This window comes from Cupressus sempervirens, chromosome 4 (genome assembly GCF_028749045.1).
Source record: "Cupressus sempervirens isolate cs-2001-9-10 chromosome 4, ASM2874904v1, whole genome shotgun sequence".
NCBI lineage: Eukaryota > Viridiplantae > Streptophyta > Pinopsida > Cupressales > Cupressaceae > Cupressus > Cupressus sempervirens.
In genome coordinates this window covers 728218231-728239947 of record NC_143121.1, presented here as the reverse complement: position 1 = coordinate 728239947, position 21717 = coordinate 728218231, and the positions used below count along the sequence as shown (strand labels likewise).

Below are 21717 nucleotides of genomic sequence, written 5' to 3'. Positions count from 1 at the left end.
TTGGATTTTTAAGAATATATTCAACTATTATTTAGATTAATTTAGACTAAAGTAATTTTTTTAAAGATTTAAACTGAAAATTTATTTTAATTATGTATTTATATTTTTATAAAATATTAATTAAAAAATTCAAATACTATATCTCGAAGTAGTACAAAAACAATCAAAATCTATGATCTAGCTATTGGTTGCGTATATTATTTATAGATTTAGTTTTGTAATATTTTTGCACAAACTATCTCATCCAATATTAGAAATGGGAATTATGACAAGACAAATGACAGATCATGAAATTTGATATTGAACACCTAGAAAAAAAATCATCCAATAAAATCTAAAAGTAATAGATATTACTCTTTAAAGATTCTTGTAATCAAGAATCTATCACTTGATAATTATTAAATCTAAAGTCCCTTACTTGATCCCACTTTATAAGCCATTCTTGGCTTGCATGGTAGAATAAAGTCTATTATCCATCATACATAAAGTAAGTAAAAAGAAAAAGAAATCATACAATTTCATCCAAATTTCGAAAACAACAATCCATAGAATGGAATTTAAAATTTAAAATTAATATATATTCTTATTTAGAAAAAATGATAATATAAAATTTCCCTATAATAACATTCAACGAAAGACGTTTAAATTTTATAAGACTATATATTTGCATATAAAAATAATCTTTTTTAAAAAAAATTTATAATAGCCTTTTCTATTAATAATTAATAATCTAAGAATACAATTCACCAAAAAAAAAAACCAAAGATGCAAGATCACCCGCCCAGAATTCACAAGTATTATCTCTGTGACAATGAAAATAAAGTAACTCAATCATCTCCCTCTCCCTCTCCGTGACAAGTATTATCTTTGCCATTAGTAAAACAAGAAATGCAAAGGCCGATTCATTCGAGAAGCCGAGTTTTTTCTCTTCCATCTTGTAAGGCAACCGCAAGAAGAAATGAACGGTTTAGAATTTATAAGATCTGCTTCCTTACTACAATTGAGCTCGTTTATAAGGTGCTCCAAGATTTTAGCCAGGGTGTTCTTCTTTGGAGTTTCTGAGCGCTTGTGTAACTGTTCAGACCAAGATTAAATTACATTATAAATCAGGTTGGCTGGATCTCCTCTACTTGAAATTTAAGCTCTTGTATCTAAAATTTGATTGAATCGATTTTGTTTACCATGGCGTCTCTTGGCAGCGGCGAATGCAGAACTAACATCAGTACGTCTAATGAAGAAATTAGCTACAATGAGGATCGAAACGGGGGATTTCTAAGAAAATTTTTGTTAAATATAAGCAATGTTTTGATGGAGTTGTGTAGAAACATAATGGATGTTGGAAGAGAGGATCCCAGAAGGATTACGCATGCTATAAAAGTTGGGTTGGCATTGTCATCGGTTTCGCTGTTATTTCTGTGGGATCGATTATTCCGCAGGGTGGGATTTGGTAACCATGCAATTTGGGCAGTCATGATTGTCGTTGTCGTTCTCGAATTCTCTGCAGGTATGAGTTAGTTTAATTTAATTGTTTCTAACGCAACCATCTTTTTCATCCTAATCGACTAACATTTAGAATGGATGTTGTTGCTGCTTGAGCAGGGGCTACCATGAAGAAAGACCTCAACAGAGGAATTGGAACCATGGTGGCTGCATTTCTTGCCTTCCCCGTTTGCCACGTGTCAGAGAAGGTAGTGCGAGGAAAGGCGTTTGTGCTCTCTTCATCGTGGGTGAGTTTTTGTGCTCTCTTGGAATCACCTTGTTGCATTCACCAAATCTCAATTAGTACTCCACTACACTCATTTTGCAGGAGCGGCTACCACGTATGCCCGTTTCTTTCCTTCCCTCAAGAATAAATTTGACTATGCAGTGCTTATATTCCTGCTCACATTCAGCATGATAACGGTCTCTCGATATCGAGTGAAGAATATATCACGCATGGCATACGAACGCTTCGCCACCATACTCATCGGATGTGGAGTGTGTTTGGTTGTAAGTCTGCTCATCTTCCCCGCCTGGGCTAGCGAGGATCTTCACAATTCCACTGCCGGGAAGTTACAAGGCTTGGGGAAATCTCTGCAGGGTAACAAAACCGAACGAAAACAATTGAGGTTAAAAATCCTTGGTTTGATTGTGATGAAAACTTAACATTTTCTTTAGCGTAAAATGTGTGTCTTTCGCAATCGGCTGTTACAGATGAACTACTAGTACGCTTTGATTGGTGTGGCTTGTTATCAGTTCGGTAGATTAACTTGTTAAAATATCTGACTAATGTAATGGGCATGATATATTTGATGCCAGGATGCGTGAATGAAACTAATTAAGTGGTAGCCATGAACACTTTTGACATTAAAGAATTTTTAATGGATCGTCTGAGAGCAGTGATTGTACATGTTAATTGCAGGAGGCATTTGCTAGGTGGGAGCCAAGGCATGGTCTATTTTGATGCCGGCATCCATGGAAGCAATATGTGAAAATTGGAGCGAAGCTTCGTTATCTGGCTTATCCTATTGTGGCCTTGCACGGATGCCTTTGATCTGAAATTGAGATATATTTGTATGCATTTCCTCATTTGGTATTATTACATTAAATTTACAAATTATCTTCAATGCATGCACTGTAGCTGATGAATTTTTGTTTTGCATATATTTCGGAGCCCTCATTCGCTTCGTTCACCATTGAAGAAGCCATGCACCAACGTCGCCTACAAAGCAGCCAAATTACTGGCAAAGCTGTCAAGCTGCATTGAACAAATGAGAATATATGACTTCGAGCCAATATTGGAAGAATTTCAACATGCACTAGAGGATCTTCAAGTTTCCTTGAATTCTCAACCAAAGCTCTTACTGCATTCAACAACAAGAATGCCGAGTCAGAAAATCGTACTTGAGAATGAAAATAGAGAAGAGGAGGTAAGGTGGGCGACGAGAAGAAGATCATGGCATGGAGAATGTAGTGACGAGAAGAGGTTAATGCTGAGACATGGCGTTGAATTTGGAGAAGCACTTCCATTGGCTACGTTTGCGTGGTTGGTGGTGGAGATCGTAGCGAGGCTTGAGCACGTGATACACGCTGTGGAAGAGCTCACGAAAATGGCGAAATTCAAGCCTCACAATCCTTCGACGTCGGATCAGGAGGCTTTAATCATAACTAGTTCTGCTTCTCCCCGTAGTTATATCCAGAGACCCAGTCTTGCGAGAACGCCTGAAAGATGTGTACATATCAACAATGTCGACTGATTTTTTCCTTCAATTCACACTCTAATACAGGAGTCAATTTTTAACACTCTAATACAGGAGTCAATTTTTAACAACATACACTAAGGGAAAAATTAAGCTTGCCAAAAACAAAGTCAAATTCTATGGTTGCATTATTAAATTTTATGTATGAATGAGTTACACTAGTCTCATTTTTGTCTCCCTCACAATTGTCATATCATCTTGCTGATACCATGAGCTACTCCTAATCCCAATCTTTCTAGAGGAGCACATATCTTAACTTCACTATGCATGTCTAATCGAATAATATTATAATTATACCAAATAATCAATTTAAAAACAATATACACTATTATGACATTGGTAAATTTTTGTAAACTTTTTAAAGACTAGTTGTTACACCTACTTCCAATCTTGTTTGAGCAGATGTCAAATAACATTTTTAATTTTCACTTCTTTCTAATTTACTAATATAAATCTATAATACCTTCTATTCTTATTTATTATTATAATTATAATCTCATCACATACTTTTATATCATGATTATTCTTTATTTGTTTCCACTATCTATATCAACATCTCTATAACTCTTGATATTACCTCTTCGAGACCACTACCTCTTATGTTCCAAATATCAAATATATGTTTATTGATGACCAAAAATATTTGTAGTAATGAACAATATTTATCAAAAATATTTCAAATTATAAATCATCGTTCTCTTCTTTCATATGCTTTTCTCTAAATATATCAATATCATTCTTCCTTCAAATATCTGCTTTATATCATCATTGTTTCATGATATGTACTTCTAGATTTCATTTATGATTATATCTAACTATATTTAAAAGTAAATTTAATTATTTTTATATTTATTATTAGTTATTATTTTTGCTTTAAAATAGAGTAAAAGAATCTCAAACCTTTCCTTTTACTTGAAAGTTGGTGTGTAGAGTGCTTGGGCACACTTTTTTAGCACAAAAAAAAGGTTTGCAATGCAACTACTCCCACCTACAAACAAGACAATGGAAAACCTTAAATAAATAGTAAATATTCAAGTTTTGAAACCAATTGTTTTAAATATTATGAATGATTTGAATAGAAAGATTTCTAAGGACCTAGGGATTCATATTTTATAGCTATATAAAGCGTGTGCACAAATATTTACATCCACACATTTGCAAATGTTGAAGTAAGTCATTGTTAATGTGTATGCCAACGATTTCATGGGTTCAAAAGAAAAAAGAAGAAGAAGATTAGAAATGTTGAAAAATGTCATAGTTTTTTTTGAAACTTATAAGAAATTGAATAGGTTCCTCCACAAGGAAATTCATAACAAAATGAAAGACATAATTATTATTTTTAATTATAATAATCTCTTTGAGTAAAATATTATTTTTATTTTAATACATTTGTAATTGATTAACGTTCATGTAAAATAATATTTTTCTCAAAATTATTTTCTAAGTCTTCAAACCTCATTTTTGTAATACTAAATCTTATATTAATTAATTAATTAAAATCTATTGAAGGCTTTATAAATTAAAATTTAATTTTAATACCTAGAATTACATTATTAGGACTCTTGTTAGGGTTAGTTTTTTTTTGGGACAAGGGTTAAAGTAAGGATTTAAGGGTTAGGGTGAGGATTAGGGTTTGACATTTAGGATTAGGATCATGGTTTAACATTCATAACAAGTTATTAGGGTTAACCATTTAGGCTTAGGGTTTATCTTAAGATTTAGGATTCAAGGTTAGTCTTTTACATTTTGTATGGGGGTTTAACATTTATGGTTATTATTACGTTGAGCGTTATGGTATGGGTATGCATCATAGTTAAGATTGGGATTTATATTAAGGTTAGGTTTAATAGTTAGAGCTAGGATTTAGAATTAGGGTTGTACATTTAGACTTGATGATTAGCAATTAGGATTAGGGTTTAACATAAGGATTGGATAATGATTTAAGGTTTATCATTTAGGATTATAGCTTGGATTTAGATTTAGGGTTTAGTTTTTCAGATTATGATGTGGTAATTGGGATTAGGATTGGAGTTTATTATTTAGGGTGTAGCATTTAGAACTAGGATTACAATTAAGGCTTATAATTTAAGATTTATTTAGTTATTTATGGAAATAGGATATGATATTACATCATGGTTAGTATTATAGTTATGAGTAGAGTTTGAATTACGATAGAATTTGGGTTAAAGTTCAACATTTAGGATCATGATTCAATAATCAGGGCTAGGATTAGTGTTTGATAATAGTGATTAGGACTTATGATTTAGGATCATAATTTAGGGTGGGATTAGGATTAGGGTTTAGCAAATGGGATTTGGGGTTGGAGAGACTTAGACTTAGGTTAAGGTTAAATATATAATTTTAAAAAATATATATTAATCATAAACCTAACTACAATTGAACTATAATACAAATTCTCACCATAAACTTTAATGAAAAATATTAATCCTTATGCTTACATAAATTTCACCTTTGATTGTAAGCGTAATAAAAAATCATAACCCTAATTTATTTAATATTCTCACTACAATTATTGTTTCGGTGTTTGAGATCGGAGTTAAAATTTAGGTTTTTGTATTTAGATCATAGTATGCATTATGGTTCTAATTAGGGACACATAATAGTAAATTTTAGTGTCAAGGTTAGTGTTTATAATTATGATCAACACTTAGATTTTACCATTACGATTATAGTTAGAATCATTTTTAGGTTTACTACATTTAATAAAATTAAAATAATTGAGAACACTATCCACCTCATGTATACAATTATGTAATGTGTCTTATTTTTTTTCTCTATAATGACATTGTGCATAAGTTAAATTTTGTGTAATGTGTTTTCTTAGTTTTTATTTTTGGTATTTTCCTTAAATTTGGGCTTACTTATTAGAGTTTAATTCCACTACACTTCCCTCACACGTGTTTATAAACTTCCTCCAATTAATCACTAAGTTGTGTTAAAACTAAATTAAATTTTATCTACATCAAAAAATTGTAGAACATATATATTATCGTTTTACTTAATTTTAATATTTATCCTAGAAATAATGAAAATGATTAATATGTATTTTTAACTATCATATAGTATTCCTATTTTTTTTTAATAATTAGATATCTAAATCATACACTTTCTACTCTAAATACTTATTTGAAGTACTTTGTTACCAATTTTAGGGACCACCTCAAATTGGTCGAGCTATATAGTTGTCAACTGAATGAAAAGTACATGTTTTCATTTCAAAAATTTCACAAAAATTGATAAATTTATACTCATTCTTACTTTTGATCTAATTTTTTTAATAATAAGATAAAGGATAAACTACATACATAGCATAAAAAACTTGAAGTACAACATCAAAATAATGATTACTATCAATCATGTAAGAATATTAAATTTGAAACCAAGCCATGTAATCTCATGAGTGAATCAAAAAATAAATAGTGACAAGTTACAATGCTTATCATATACAAAAAAAAATCTTGCCGATAACAAAGAATTAGCAAAATGATATTGTTTCACATGAAGGACTAGTCCAATACACCAAAATTAATGTTGCTAGTTTTTTCTTTATTTTTCTCAAAAGCATCGATAAGAGGATCTACACCTTGAGGAGGGTAAGTGGTAGTCTCCAAACTTGGGCCTACCTTGTCCCACTTCAGTTGGATGGCCCCATTTGCTTTCTAGATATCAATGACTCTCTTTAGTGAGCTATCTTAAAGCATCACATTCTTCCTAATTTAGCATGTTTGAATAAATGTCAAAAAAATGGACCAGTTGTATACCATCCTTATATACAATCATTATTCCCTCATTAATGTAGATCATGAAGTGGTCCTTGAGGAACTCTACAACCATAGGTACTTGTGACATGATATTGAAGAAGGTGAGTTTAAGCATAAACCTAGTAAGTTCCCTCTTGATATTTTGGAAGACTTCATCATTCCTCTTTTTCTAAAGATACAAAATCACTTCAGTAGATAGAAAAAACTAGAACTGATTAAGCACATTGTCAAATTTATCTACATGACTAGCAAAGACTAGTAAATGGAGTCAACAAAAGGTAAATCGTGCGTGAAAGCATTGAAAAGAAGGGAAGCAAAAATTTTTTACTTTAGAACATTCAAGATTTGATGGATTTATTTTAAGCCCCAAAATGGAAGCATTTTCACATAATGTTCATTTGCATTTTAAATGAAGTGTCCATCGCACTGGTTTAGATTTTAATAGTTGGCATTCAAGAGTGGATTTTCTTAATTAAACTATCCAAACATTCCAATTAAAAACATTATAATATTTAGACATGCATTCCATGAAAAAAGAAGAATGGTTCATTTTTAAGCTTTTAAACATGGGTTTTCAAGCAATCATTATAAGAAACTTGCAAAAAAATGTCAGTATTTTGCTCCCACAAATACTTGCAAGAAAAAAAGATTATTGGTTTGCCACTGGTTGGTAAATCCAGCAAACTCATGGGTTTAAACTGTGATCCCACAATGCAGGATCAAAGCTAAAAGGTAGCGGGATTGGAGTGAAAAAATTGGTGAAACTACAAAAAAATGGGTCGTGAGAAGAAAGTAACAGGGCAATCTTGCAAAACGATGATCGCATGGGTTTATGGGGACACTTTCCCACTGACAAATTTATCTGTGGGTTCGATAGTGGAGGAAAAGAAGTGGGGTATAATGATTGAATAAATAGGTGAAACATTCCTATAGGTTTTTACAACGATCCTGTTGGTAAAAATTGGCGTTCCCATGGGAATAGGGTCAGTGGGAATGACAACTCAGATGTTTTTAATGGCACGTAGTGTTGGGGTTTGGGGCAAAGGGTGATTTCTCCTTCACCAAGTTGTGTTCCCGTGGGTTGAGGATCACAATCTCACAATTGTGGGTTTGCAATTTTTTGGTTGCGGGATTACGAACTAGGGGTGGTAAAATATTGGTGAAACTAGAATTTGATTTTATGGCCGGGAGCATAATTCTTGGTAAGGGAATTTGGTGCCTTCAAAAAATGTTAGAAGAACACCTACATGAATAAAAGACACAAAATGTTAGTTTGGTTAGTTCAAACATGAATAAGAAAATGTGTGATTATAGTGACCCAAATGCGGACTCCCATTGGGTGTGCCAAAATGTATAACCTAATATACTAGTGTAATATTGAATACTAACTAGTAAAAAAATTCACAAAAGTAAATAAGTAAAAACTTATAATAAGACGAGGTTACCACCAAAAGGAAGGCAAACAAAGAATGGTAAGCTCCTTGGGTGTAACCTATTATGATGTAGACATGTCCCTAATGGATAGGGGATGTATGCTGATTATGTACTCAAGCTTCCAATGGGTAGGGGTTTTTACCAAGTGTGTAGATGGGTGAGAGTTTCAACAATGGAGGTGTGGATGTATTTCAGGATTATGATGGTATAAAATGGCTATGATGTAGTAGTCAGTGGGGCATTATAAGTTTTCATAAAAGTGGATTGACAGATTGTGAGAGGGAAGGGCTTTATTTATAGGCTAAGGGGTAGTGAAATGGAGGGTCAAGATGCAAGGATGGAAGAATGGTGAGGAAGGGCTATGATGCTTTCAAAGGGAAGCACATGGATTGTGCTTGTTTAGAGCCAATAGGGAAGTGACACTTGTCACAAGGAGGATCAGTGTGAGGGCATGGGATAATGGTTGGTCAAAGGGAATAACGAGGGAGGATGAGTGTGTAAGAGGGATCTAAGAGGTATTTAATGGAATGCAAGAGGTATTAATGGTATGTAAGAGCCATAAATGCTCTTGGATAGGGATGGAAGAGGATAAGGGAGACTTTTTGACTTTAGCTTGGGTTAGCAAGTCTCAACCCTTGCTTAAAGTTGTGCACATGTTTAGGAGGGGGATTAAACTTAGTTTAGAAAGGGGATTAGGGGGCAAGTGACTTAGCTTTGGTGGGATGGGTTAGTTAGGTGGCCAGGTAAGGTTAGTATGGGTGGATGATTTGGATTAGGGGTAAAGGTTGGGTTTAAGGATATTTTTAGGGGTTTGGATAATTTATTTAATAAAATGGGGGATGTGGGATTAAATTAAATAAGTTTGAGGATTTGTTTAATTTAATTCAATTTAATTTAATTTAAATAAGATTACCTAGTGATGTAAATATATTTAGGTGTCTACAGAATTTACTTTTGAATTGGGGATGGATCCTATGAATTTTCTAAGAAAGTTGATGCATAACCCAAACGATATTTCTCACCCAAACTTGACTCAAGCATTTTTTGCGCAGAAAAAATGGGGAAGAAGCAAGAGCAATGAATACTGAAAAATCCCTCAGCTTGAAACCCGACATCATACTATACTCATATTTGAATGAAAAATGATTTCACCTCTGAAAAAGGACTTAGGGATTTTTATGAACACAGTGAGACTAGAAACATTAAAAAATTTTGACTGTTGGGAAAACAAAGGGGCCTTAAACATGACAATCGACCCTTCATTAATTCATTTCAAAAAGTAAGTCAAAATTATAACATGCTAAAGGTTTTCAAGAGTTTCACCTAGGGTTTTATACTTAGGCAACTTTAATGGACATGGAAACAAGTAGAAATCCCACACTATCAACAAAGTTTGAGCATTTTATGATACAAATATTAGATTTTGCACTTTACTAGAATAAGGGCCAACACCCACAACTACTATTTCACCCTTTTAAATAATTTAGGTTTAAGAAACGAGTTTTCTTTCCTTTCTGTCATCTCTTCTCTCTCACTCATAGTATCAAGGCTCATAGAGAGAATCCACATAAACCCATTTTACGCCAAGGTTTCATGGTTTTAATTTATGATTACATAGTGGAAAAATGTGAAATTAAACCTTGCGAGGTCCTTGGTGTTTAATAAGGATAAAAGCTCAAAATTCCCTTCTAGCAATAAAGGTAAGGGAAAAGGAATTATGGAAGATTTGGGTCATATTAAGAGTGAAATGAGTAAGAGGAAGAAGAAAAATATCGGTTAAAAGGATACAAAAATAGATTTAGAAGGTGAAGTGAGGAGGATGGAAAGATATTGAAGATGGTGGATGATGGGTATAGTGAGTATTTTGGTGGTTCGATGGACAAAATATACAAGCCTCTCAATAATTTTCCTTCCCCTATTTCATCCCATTCTCATGACAACCAAGGCCTTCCTCAGAATGACATGGCAAAGGAGGAAAAAGTGATTAATCAAGAGGAGAATGATGAGGATTTTGATAAAGAGACTCTCCATCTTGACAAATTTGTGGATAATGTGAATCATGATGTGCATAGTTCATTGAATGCCTCAACCCAAAAAGGGGATCAATAAAGATGTTGAAAGTCAAAGAAAGAATTCCAATAGAAAGAACATTCCTATAACTAATATGGTGGACACGGATGAGGTTAATTTGAAGCTTTTGGAAGATGAGCTTAAGGATCTTAGTGTTGAACCTTCCTTGGGTGTTTTGTAGATAGTGAAGGCAATTTCCTTGAACACATTTTGTATGGAGAACTAGTCATTCAATGCTATTAAACTCTTGAATATCAATTATAGGGCCTTAAATGCTAAGATGGATGAAATCTTAGGTAAATGCAAGATTGCATAGAGAAAGAGAATTATAGGGAACCCATTAAAAAGAACAATGTTATTCTAGCATTGATAGAAAGAATTGAGAATCTAGAAAATACTATGAATGCGAGGATTAAAAGTTTTCAGCATATTTTGGAAGCTACCGTTGAATGTCTTAACAAGAAACAAGGTAAAGTGGATCAAAAATTGAAGAAGCCACTTGTTCTAGAATTAGAGGACCCAAAGTGTTTGAATATATTCCACCAATATAAGTTTTGGTTGGGGGAGAGGGGGGGGGGGGTGGGTGTTGAATATGTATTTTGTGTGATAGAAGGAAAGCCTCTTGCTCATATTGTATCCCAAGAAGGAGTGATGATTTATCTAGGCAGAGTTAAAGTCATTCAACAATTAAGTCTTTCATTGAGTAAAACTAGAGTAAAGTCCTTCTTTGGTCAAGTAAATTTCTTGAGGAGATTTATGCCTGACTTCTCTAAAATAATTAAATGTATAGTTGATGTGATAAAAGAAAATACAACTTTAAAATGGGCTGATGTTGGGAAAAGACTTTTGAAGATATCAAGAGTTCCATTGCCAAAGCCCATGTTCTTGTCCATCCTAACTACACTAAATAATCCATTATTTACTGTTATTCCTTAGAACATACTATGTCAACTATATTTATGAAAGAGAATAAAGAAAGAATACAAGCTCAAATTGCTTTCATGAGCATACCATTGAAGAATCAAGAATTGATATACTCATAGATGGAAAAACATGTATATGCAATGGTGAGAGCCCTTAAATTTTTTAGGTTTTATGTGCTACATTCTCATTCAATAATATATGTGCCAGATCTTACAAAAAAAAGTATTCTGATGGAACAAGAGGTTGGTTGTAATAATAGAGGAGTATGGATAGAAAAAGTCAAAGAATATGATATAGAAATTAAGCCAACCAAACTTATAGGAAGTAATACACTTTGTAAAGACTTGGTAGAGGATCAACAATTCAAAGAAGAAGATACTCCAAAAGTTCTAATGGTAAGCCTTTAGGATCCTTCGTTCTCAAAAATTACTTATTTTATGATATATGGTGAATTCCTTGATGGATTGATTACTAAGAAAAGAAGGGTTCTAAAAACAAAAATCTTGAAGTATGTGATTCATGATGATGTCTTGTACAAAAAAGCAATTGATGGAACATTTTTGAGATGTGTGGATAAAGAGGAATAGGTAAAATTGTTGACATCTTTTCATAATGAAGCATGTGGAGGACACTTTTATTCTACTGTTACTGCATTTAAAATTTTGAGGTGAGGTTATTATTGGCCTTACATGTATAAAGATGCATATAAGTGGGTGGTTACTTGTGAGAAATGCAAGATGTTTGCTGGTAAAACTCAGCTTGCTATTCTACCTCTTAGGCCAATGGTAGTTGAAGCTCCTTTCCATGAATGGGGTTTATATTTTATAGGTCCACTTAATCCTCCTTCTAGTCAAGGACACTCTTACATACTAATTGCCACAAATTAGTTTAGTAAATGGGTTGAAGTAAAGCCAATGAAGGAGAATTCATCAGAAGTAGTATGTGAATTCCTTAAAGAGCATATATTTATTAGGTTTGGAGTTCCTATAAAATTGCTAATGGATAATACATCTTACTTTTCCTCTTTATAAATTATTGGATTTTTCTATTATAATGGTATTCAAGTTGGACATTCCTCTGACTATTTCCCTTAAGGAAATTGGCATGGTGACTCTGGTAGTAAGAATATGATTAATATTTTAAAGAAATTGGTCTCAAATAATAAAAAAAATGGGCATAAGAAGATTCATGATGCTTTATGGGTTGTTATGACCACACCTAAAAGGGCGTTTGGTACCTAAAAGGGCTATCCAATATTTCACCTTTTCAATTAGTCTATGGAGTGGAAGCTAATTTTCCACTACCCTTAGAGCTTTCTACATGTAAACTAAAGACTATGATTAAAGAGGATGATTTAAAAGATGGATTAGAGAAGAGGATCTTGTAACTTACCAAATTGCAAGAGGAAAGAGAAGAGATGGTTGATAAAATTACTAAACACTAGGGAAGAATCAAAAGGTTGTTTGATAGAAGAACAAGGCCTAGAAATTTTATGGAAGGTGATTTGGTGTTGCTATGGGATAAGAGACATGAGCCAAGAGGTATGCACTCTAAGATTTAATCTTTGTGGAAAGGGCCATTTTAGATCATTTAAGTGAATCAGAATAATTCTTTCAAATTGGAATATCCCACTAGAGAAACCCTACTATGTTCCTATAATGAGAAGGATTTGAAGTTGTATCAAATGCAAAATTGAAAGTAGATAACCCTTGCATAGTAGTTAGATAGGTAGGTAACATGTGGTTTGCTTTAGCTTAGTTGCTTGCTTTCTTAGGTAGTTTGTTGTTGTTTTCCTAGTTTAGTTTTTTTTTTTTTTGTTTGTTTTGTTTTTAAGTTGTCACCTTTTGTGCAAAACCAAATATTGTTGGATTTCCTTCAACCATTATCATGGTTAAATACCCAGCCAGAGTCAGCTGTTGCCCAAGTTTGAGTTCATATCTTTTTGCTTCAGGGTTTTGGAGTCAAGTCAAGTATCAAAGTTTCTATAAGGAAACTTGGAAATAAAGAATATAACCATTTCCACATAACCCATAATAGATCTAAAGTAAACATGGAATTAAAATCCACATGCAAGAGAATAGACAACATACCCACAAAATTGTGACACAAGATATACCCTGGGGAACCCTCATTGAGGGAAAAAACCCAGCCTCCAAAAGCATCCATCACCATGTATTATTCAGCAAAAAATATCATTGCCATACATCCATGGAAGCCTTCATGGCCATAGCCACAACCGAGCAAACTATGTGAACAAGCATGAATCCACACATCCCATGCCATGCTTTCAACCTTCACAAATGCTCCCTTGGCTAACCTGTCAAGCCTTGTCTTGCTCGACTCTTGCCTTTTGTCTTCACCTTCTCTCTCTCTCTCTCTCTCTCTCTCTCTCTCTCTCTCTCTCTCTCTCTCTCTCTCTACAACAACTACCCTTGTGGTTGCTTATATAGTAGCAAGTCCCACAAAACCACTAAGTGGTATTACATAAACCATGTGCTACCTAACCCACTGACCCCACATTTAATATTGGGCATTTAATTCTTTCCCCTAATATTAAATAATTACATCAAATATTATCACAATGTTACAATACAACTTATCAAAAATATTCCATGGGAATCTTTACATGTTGCACGTCCATCTAGGTACAACATTACATAATAAAAAATAAAATAATAAAATAACTATATTATGCAATGTGTGCAACACCCATTATCTCAACAATCTCCCACTTGTTGTATACATTGCATAGGGTCAATCCGTAGCCACATAAATGAACAAGGGAACAATCCCTCCCAACACATCCACCATCATGGATCAAACTACATCAAGTGCTCCATCCTAGTACCCGCAAAAAAATCAAAGTATCCAGCATCTCGAACATGAATGATCTCACCTCCTATTATGCCACTCCCACTGGACATACATAGAAGCCATCCAAAGAGAAAAATCACCCAACTTGTCGCATTAGAAGATCATAAAATCTTGTACCAGCTGAAATTTCAAGCACAAATAACCTGATCCAAAGGTAATCACATGTATCCGTAGTTGTCAAAATATCCATAGCTGAAATAGCACCCACAACAAAGTGCCAAACCCATCCAACTATCCATACCTCAAAGGTATAACAAGTGAATCTCATATCACCGACATATCCAATCTATAACCTGCAATCACAAGCCTCAAGAGCAATACCTGCCACATATATACCAAGAAGCTCCCACTGCAAAAGATAATGTCAAATCTATAACCAATCCACTCAACACATCTCAAAGAAGTGAATCCATGTAGTATCAAGGACATCCACAATACATAAACTAATATCCTGCAGGAAAAATTCTCATAACAAGTCTCCAATAGTCTCCAAGTTCTCCACAACTAACAGAGGAAAGAGATAAAGGAATAACCATGTCATCTCTCACATGACATGCATGAGCACAAACTAGTGATCACAATCTCCAACCAATCTCAAATTCAATGTAGGCAAAACTGAACATCCAAGAAGATAACCAAGACCAGAGAAACCATGCAAATCATAACCTGTATCATGTCCTTCTACACACACCTCTAGATGTAAACTGTGCAAGTATGATCTCTTCCATAAAACCCCAACAAGAAGTCTCAACAACACCCAAACTATACCATATAACTAATCATGGATGTAAGCCTCTCACAAGAAGATCAAAGTCATTAAACCATTCCTAAACCAAGGAATATCCATTCCTAATCCAAGAAAAATGCCCAAATATAAAACCATCTCCCAAACTCAACTAGCATAACAACATATGCACATGGAGATAACCAATGCTAAACCATCTCTCAAATGAACCCTCCAAAACTAACTCATGTACCATAGCTCAAGATCCATATCCATGAAAGACAAGCATAAATATAATGCAACTGAGAGAAACAATGGTCTATACCTCTCAAGTAGAAAACCGCCGAGTAGACCAAGAGTGGGGAATGAGAATGTTCATCAAGATACCCAAGTCTCCAACCAAGACTCATCTAAGAACAATCTCCTGTCAAGTCCATATCAGGTGACTACCCCTCAGACTTCCTGCTGAAACCATCAATTGTCCCAACAAATACTTCTCTAATCAAAGAGAAATCAGCATCACCACTGTCTCTAAGTATCCATGAGCACCTGTGACTAATCAATCCATGCCAACTCCAAATGCAACATAGAAATATCATGAAGTATCCAGCTTATGATCAGTGTATTCAATACCAAGAAACTAAACCAAGATCAATGTCAAAGTTCCAACCATGGCCTCAGGAACATAAACATGACAACATGATCTAACCATCTCAACCAAAGAGATAACATGCTCCATATGAACACACCATAACATGTCACAACTCTAAACATGTATCAAGAGTTTACCATGACATAATAATGAAACCATCCTCACACCAAGGATAACATGCCAAATAAAAGCATAAACCACACCTTTGCCAAGAACCCTGTGAGTCCTCAAGATGCAACCATCTCCACACACCATGAAGAAAACCATCTCCACATACCAGGAAGAACCATCTCCACATACCACGAAGATAACCAAGAACTCTATGAGTCCTCAAGATCTAACCATCTTCATACACCATGAAGATAACAAGTGCACCATGCAAATGTCAAAGACGCTTCTGCAGCAACAGGATCTACGACAAACTTCCAACATCTGCAAACACTCAATAAATATATCAATGCCAAGAACTCCCACTCAACTGTGGTACCAAGTCACCTATGGCATCACAAAATCCATCTCCTACATGAAGATCAAAAGCAAACCAGGAACTAATCCTACACTGTCACCCCATCACTGTCACAAGCTCCCACTAAACCGTGTATCCAAGCTATCCATGACATAATGATGAAAAAATTCATCCTCTAACCATGAGAATCAACCAAGGCATTAAACCATCAAAGAACTCAAAGTGCACATCATGAGCTTCTCAAAAGAAACTAAATAACCATGATCCTCAACCAAGAAGATATACCACCATAACTGAATCAGAAATCCAAGCTAATGAACATCAAGGATGTACCTGTATAACCCATCATGTCATGCCAAACTCCATGACACCATGATCACATCCATGAATCGAGCATCAGACTCTAGATATGTCCAACCTGTCAGCATAGTCAACCACAATCCTCTGCCATGACTGTACCTGGTAACAACATCTCATCCCTTCTACATGAAGATAAAATTATGTGGCTTAGGGCATAGACAATCCAAATCCAAGCCACCAATCTGAATATGCATCAATAATAAAATATCAATGGGCAAAGACAACCCATAACCAAGCTACAAATGCAACCTGTAAGTATAGATTGCTTAAAACACTGCACAACTTGTAGACCCAACAAGTCATCATGCATATCCAAAATAAATACTGATAACCATATCATCATGAGACCAATCTGAAATATGAACCGAGTATACAATGACATCAAATCTTAAATCTCCAATGCCATAAACTCACACTGTTACCATAGTCAAAATATACCTATAAACTATTCAGATCAATATATCAACAAATAAATCATGCCAAACCTGCACCAAATCTGAACCAATGTGTAGATCTCTCCAAGAGCTTCCCGTTGACTACTCGAAGTCCAAAATCTGACTCCGTATGCCCAAGTTATGCCCTAATCCGCACTCAAAATAAAAAACATCTGACTTTACAGCTCTTAAAACCTAAAAAAATTGAAAATCACAAAACCAAACCTATGCCAAGTTGTAGTGCTTTGAATTAGCTTTCCAACGCCTGCAAGAACTCTGAAATCTGATATTCTGAGATAAAGTTATGGCCATTTTACTAAGTCAGTCTTTTTACCATTTTCAGTATGATTTTTCATTTTTTATTTTTTCAGTGACAAAAATTCTAACGGGATTAAATTTGATGGCCATCATGGGCTAAAACTAAAAAAACTCTTTCATTTCCTCTTAACATGGCCAAACTAGGGCATATTATATATCAAAATTTATGGAAACATTGACCCGGATCCAATGGTGAGGTCTGTTTTTACCCAGGAGGTCATTTCTGCATGCTACCCCCAAAAAAAACTCTCATTTTAAATGAAACATCCAAAAAAAATCTTTTTGTCCAACAATTTCACATGCCCAAATCTTTTAACATCCCATCATAACAACAAACCCAAAAAATCCTCAAATCTGCAATAAAATATTAATATATCTTGCCATTTCTTTTATCCTCTCATGCATTCCCATGGATTCAATCTAGGGTTACAATAAAACCATAGCTCTGATACCACTTGTAAGGAAACTTGGCAATAAAGAATATAACCGTTTCCACATAACCCATAATATGGAATTAAAATCCACATGCAAGAGAATAGAAAACATACCCACAAAATTGTGACACAAGATATACCCCAGGAAACCCTCATTGAGGGAAAAAACCTAGCCTCCAAAAGCATCCATCACCATGTATTATTCAGCAAAAAATACCATTTCCATACATCTATGGAAGCCTTCATGGCCATAACCACAACCGAGCAAACTATGTGAACAAGCATGAATCCACACATCCCATGCCATGCTTTCAACCTTCACAAATGCTCCCTTGGCTAACCTGTCAAGCCTTGTCCCGCTCGACTCTTGCCTTTTGTCTTCTCCTTGTCACTCTCTATCTCTCTCTCTACAACAACTACCCTTGTGGCTGCTTATATAGTAGCAAGTCCCACAAAACCACTAAGTGGTATTACATAAACCATGTGCTAAAACCATGTGCTACATAACCCACTAACCCCACATTTAATATTGGGCATTTAATTCTTTCCCCCAATATCAAATAATTACATCAGATATTATCACAATGTTACAATACAACTTATCAAGAATATTCCATGGGAATCTTTACATGTTGCACGTCCATCTAGGTAAAACATTACATAATAAAAAATAAAATAATAAAATAACAATATTATGCAATGTGTGCAACACCCATTATCTCAACAGTTTCAAGTCTAGGTCTATATTTCCCATAGGATTATCTATCTTCTCATCATTCCTTCAAATGAGCTAATCGAATGCAGAGAATCATATGAACAATGCATCAATTCAAAGCTAGGTGATTAGGGTTTGAGAGGTTTTATGTGTCATCTCGATGAGAAGAAGGTCTATACCTTCTATTGATTTGTTCTTAACCATGATAAACACAAAGATTCAACATTATGTTATGGTTTCCATGAAAGACATTGCAGATAAGAAAGATCAGTGAGCAGAAGAAGTAGTTCATGCAGAAGAAAAGATTCAAAACCCTCCGAGAGTCAAAATATGAAGATAAGAAAATATGCATCATCGATTTAGTGCATGAATGGTTCATATGCAATCATAATAAGCTACATGGTGGAGAAAATTCAAATGAATGAAAGAATGCACACTATTGGCCAGTTGACAAGTCAAATGGTTTAGAAGATCAAATCCAGATCATCAATAAAGACTAGATCAATGGATGAAGTTTTAATGATGGAAATATGAGTATTCAATGATGCATCTTATTCATTTTCAGATCAAAAGAACATCTACACTTGTCACTGTATCATTATGAAAAGATGAACATGCTTTAATCATTACAAAAAAGCGACAGAAAGACATGTGTCCTATGGGCCATTACATTTCACGAAGAAAAACTAGGTCAATGTTAGATCCTCCAAGTTATAAAATAGTTCCAACTATTCACCATGGTGTATCTAGTTGGAAAGTGGACCCGCATCATAAAGAAAATAGAGAATTAATATCTTTTATTTTTGCCATCAGATCAAAAGAGAGATCAATGCTCATTGTTATGTCACTATAAAAAGTTACAAGGAAAATAATCATAGTTGCATAATGATTCAAAGATACATGTACACGGAGGGACTCAAGGAATAAGTTTTAAAGAAAATTTATAATGTTTTAATCATGATCATTAATTTAAGATCGATGGTTAGTGTTCAAAAATGCAATGACCATTGGAATATGAAATACACAGGTTTGGCGCAAAATAGTAGACTATGAAGAATTAACAATTTTCTACAAGTTTTTCTGAGACTGCATGAAATCGAATAGTCATTTCTTGTTTTCATAAACACCATGGATTTAGAATCATTGATGGAGAAGATGCCACATATTCATATGACTAGATAATTTCACATTTTATTTCCTTTTCTATTTTGTGACTGTTGCTCTGCTAAACTAAAGGATAACGAAAAACTATAAATGTAACCTCATTTGACGATATAAAGGTTGACAAACTTGATGGTGAATTGGTCTATAATTTCATTTACCCTATTTTCTTGTCATGTTTTATTGCCCATGCATAGATTAGTTCTGCATTAAGAGTTGAAAGAAAATCATATGTGGCTCTGTGGTTAACATATGGATTCTATTTCATTTTGGTAACTATAGTGAAGGTGATTCCATTTACTTTCTTAATATGGTGGTCTTGTTTCTCCTCTTATTAATTTCATCTCATATTAGATAGGTTCATTGGGAAATGAAAGATAAATGTGTATGAATCTATAAGTTATTGGTTGGATTCCATTTCATTCAAGGTTGGTAGTGAGAGCAATTCCATTTTCCCTCATATGCATATCTCTTCATTCCTCTTCTACATTTTGATGGTTAATCTACATTTAGAATAGAAGTAAGAGTTAGAAATATTAAGATAATCTACTGCAGTCATTCCATTGAGAGTGATAGGTTATTCAAATCTATTTTGCCTAAATTGTTTGTGCCTACAAACAATTTGGTTATCTTTTACCACTCTCAAGTTAAGAGCTTATAATGTCAAAACCTCTGATCTCATAAAAACAAGTTCATTGCATATCATTTCAAATCATAGGGAATTACACCTAATCATTCAGAGGGTAATGATAGAATACATCTACTAACCCATTTGTTGGTAAACATGTTTTTGTCTCTCCAAGCATTGGGTATCAAAGAGTTAGGATTTTAAAATCTAATTGGAGAGAAAATTGTTAACCAATAGTATTTAAAAAGTAAATTAATCTAATATATCTTTTAAATGGATGAGATCATATTATGTTAGATTTAATCTTGTAGAACTTGTCGGATATGTGCCCAATGATTTTGTTGAGAGGGAAATATGAACTTTTAAGTAATTCTTGCAAGAAACACTATATCAAGAACTAAAATTTTTGTAGGACATCCACAACATGAACTTTTAGAAAATCCTTTAAAGACTTCAAGGAAAATATAGTTTCAACTTTAAAGCTAGATCATGTCATTGATAAAATAGGATCATTAGAATTATCCATAAATCTTCAAAATATGACTTGGGCAATAGTACATTCATGAGACTAACTACTTTTTTAATAGCAACATACATAATTTTCATTGCTCCATTCAAAAGCACAATAAACATTGACAATGCCTAAGGTGTACACTCATTTTCAAGATACATTAACAATAATATATATAATATGAATTTTATGCATTATATAAAGTAAATAACAAATGAGTTTCTAATTTGAGCCACTCATTAATTTTTAGAATATAATCTGTTATTAATTTAAAATTACTTAACACCTATTTTAATAGAACATTTGCACGAACAAGAAAACCATTCAAAGGAGAAACAATATGAAATATTTCCTAAATTTCTTGTGCACATCATTTGTTTATGTTCAATATTTATTTTCAAGCTACAGATGCAACATAGTTCTATATTCTTTGTCTATGACTCTTTAGATGAACACTCGAACACATACATTACTTTAAGAAACTTTACAATTTATGAATATGTCACCATTACTAAATGTTCAAAATTTTTAATGTATAATTTGACTCAACACTTACCCCAAAACCCACCACACTAGAGGCAAGAACTTTGGCGCTTGCACCCCTTGTTAAGATCAAACTCTAATAAATAAAATAGACCTATTTTTTTTCAAAAATATTATTATTATTAATATTAGGGTTTACATCTAATCTTAATTGAAAAAGTGTCAAAAATATATACAGTTATAATTGAATGTCAATCATTAATTCAATTTGTTAGATTTAATTTTATAATTAGAAATTGAATAATATCTTGATTGTAATTCAAAGAATGTTAGAAAAGTTATAGATTTTTAGAAACACTATTAAAATAACTCAAATTTAGTCATTCTGATAAGTCAGCCTGAAAGGTGACACAACTTTGTACTTTCACCCTCTAACTCCAAGTCTAGAGAAAGTGAGGAGAAAGGAAGACATGCGAGGAAAAAATAGAAAACTAGGAGGTTCCAGTGT

General features: G+C 33.6%; 1 pseudogene; it reads left to right on the top strand.

Annotated features, from left to right (window-relative positions):
- Positions 1–1182: 1182 nt before the first annotated feature.
- LOC149563374 (aluminum-activated malate transporter 14-like) lies at positions 1183–3236 on the top strand (annotated as a pseudogene).
- The last annotated feature ends 18481 nt before the right edge of the window (positions 3237–21717 follow it).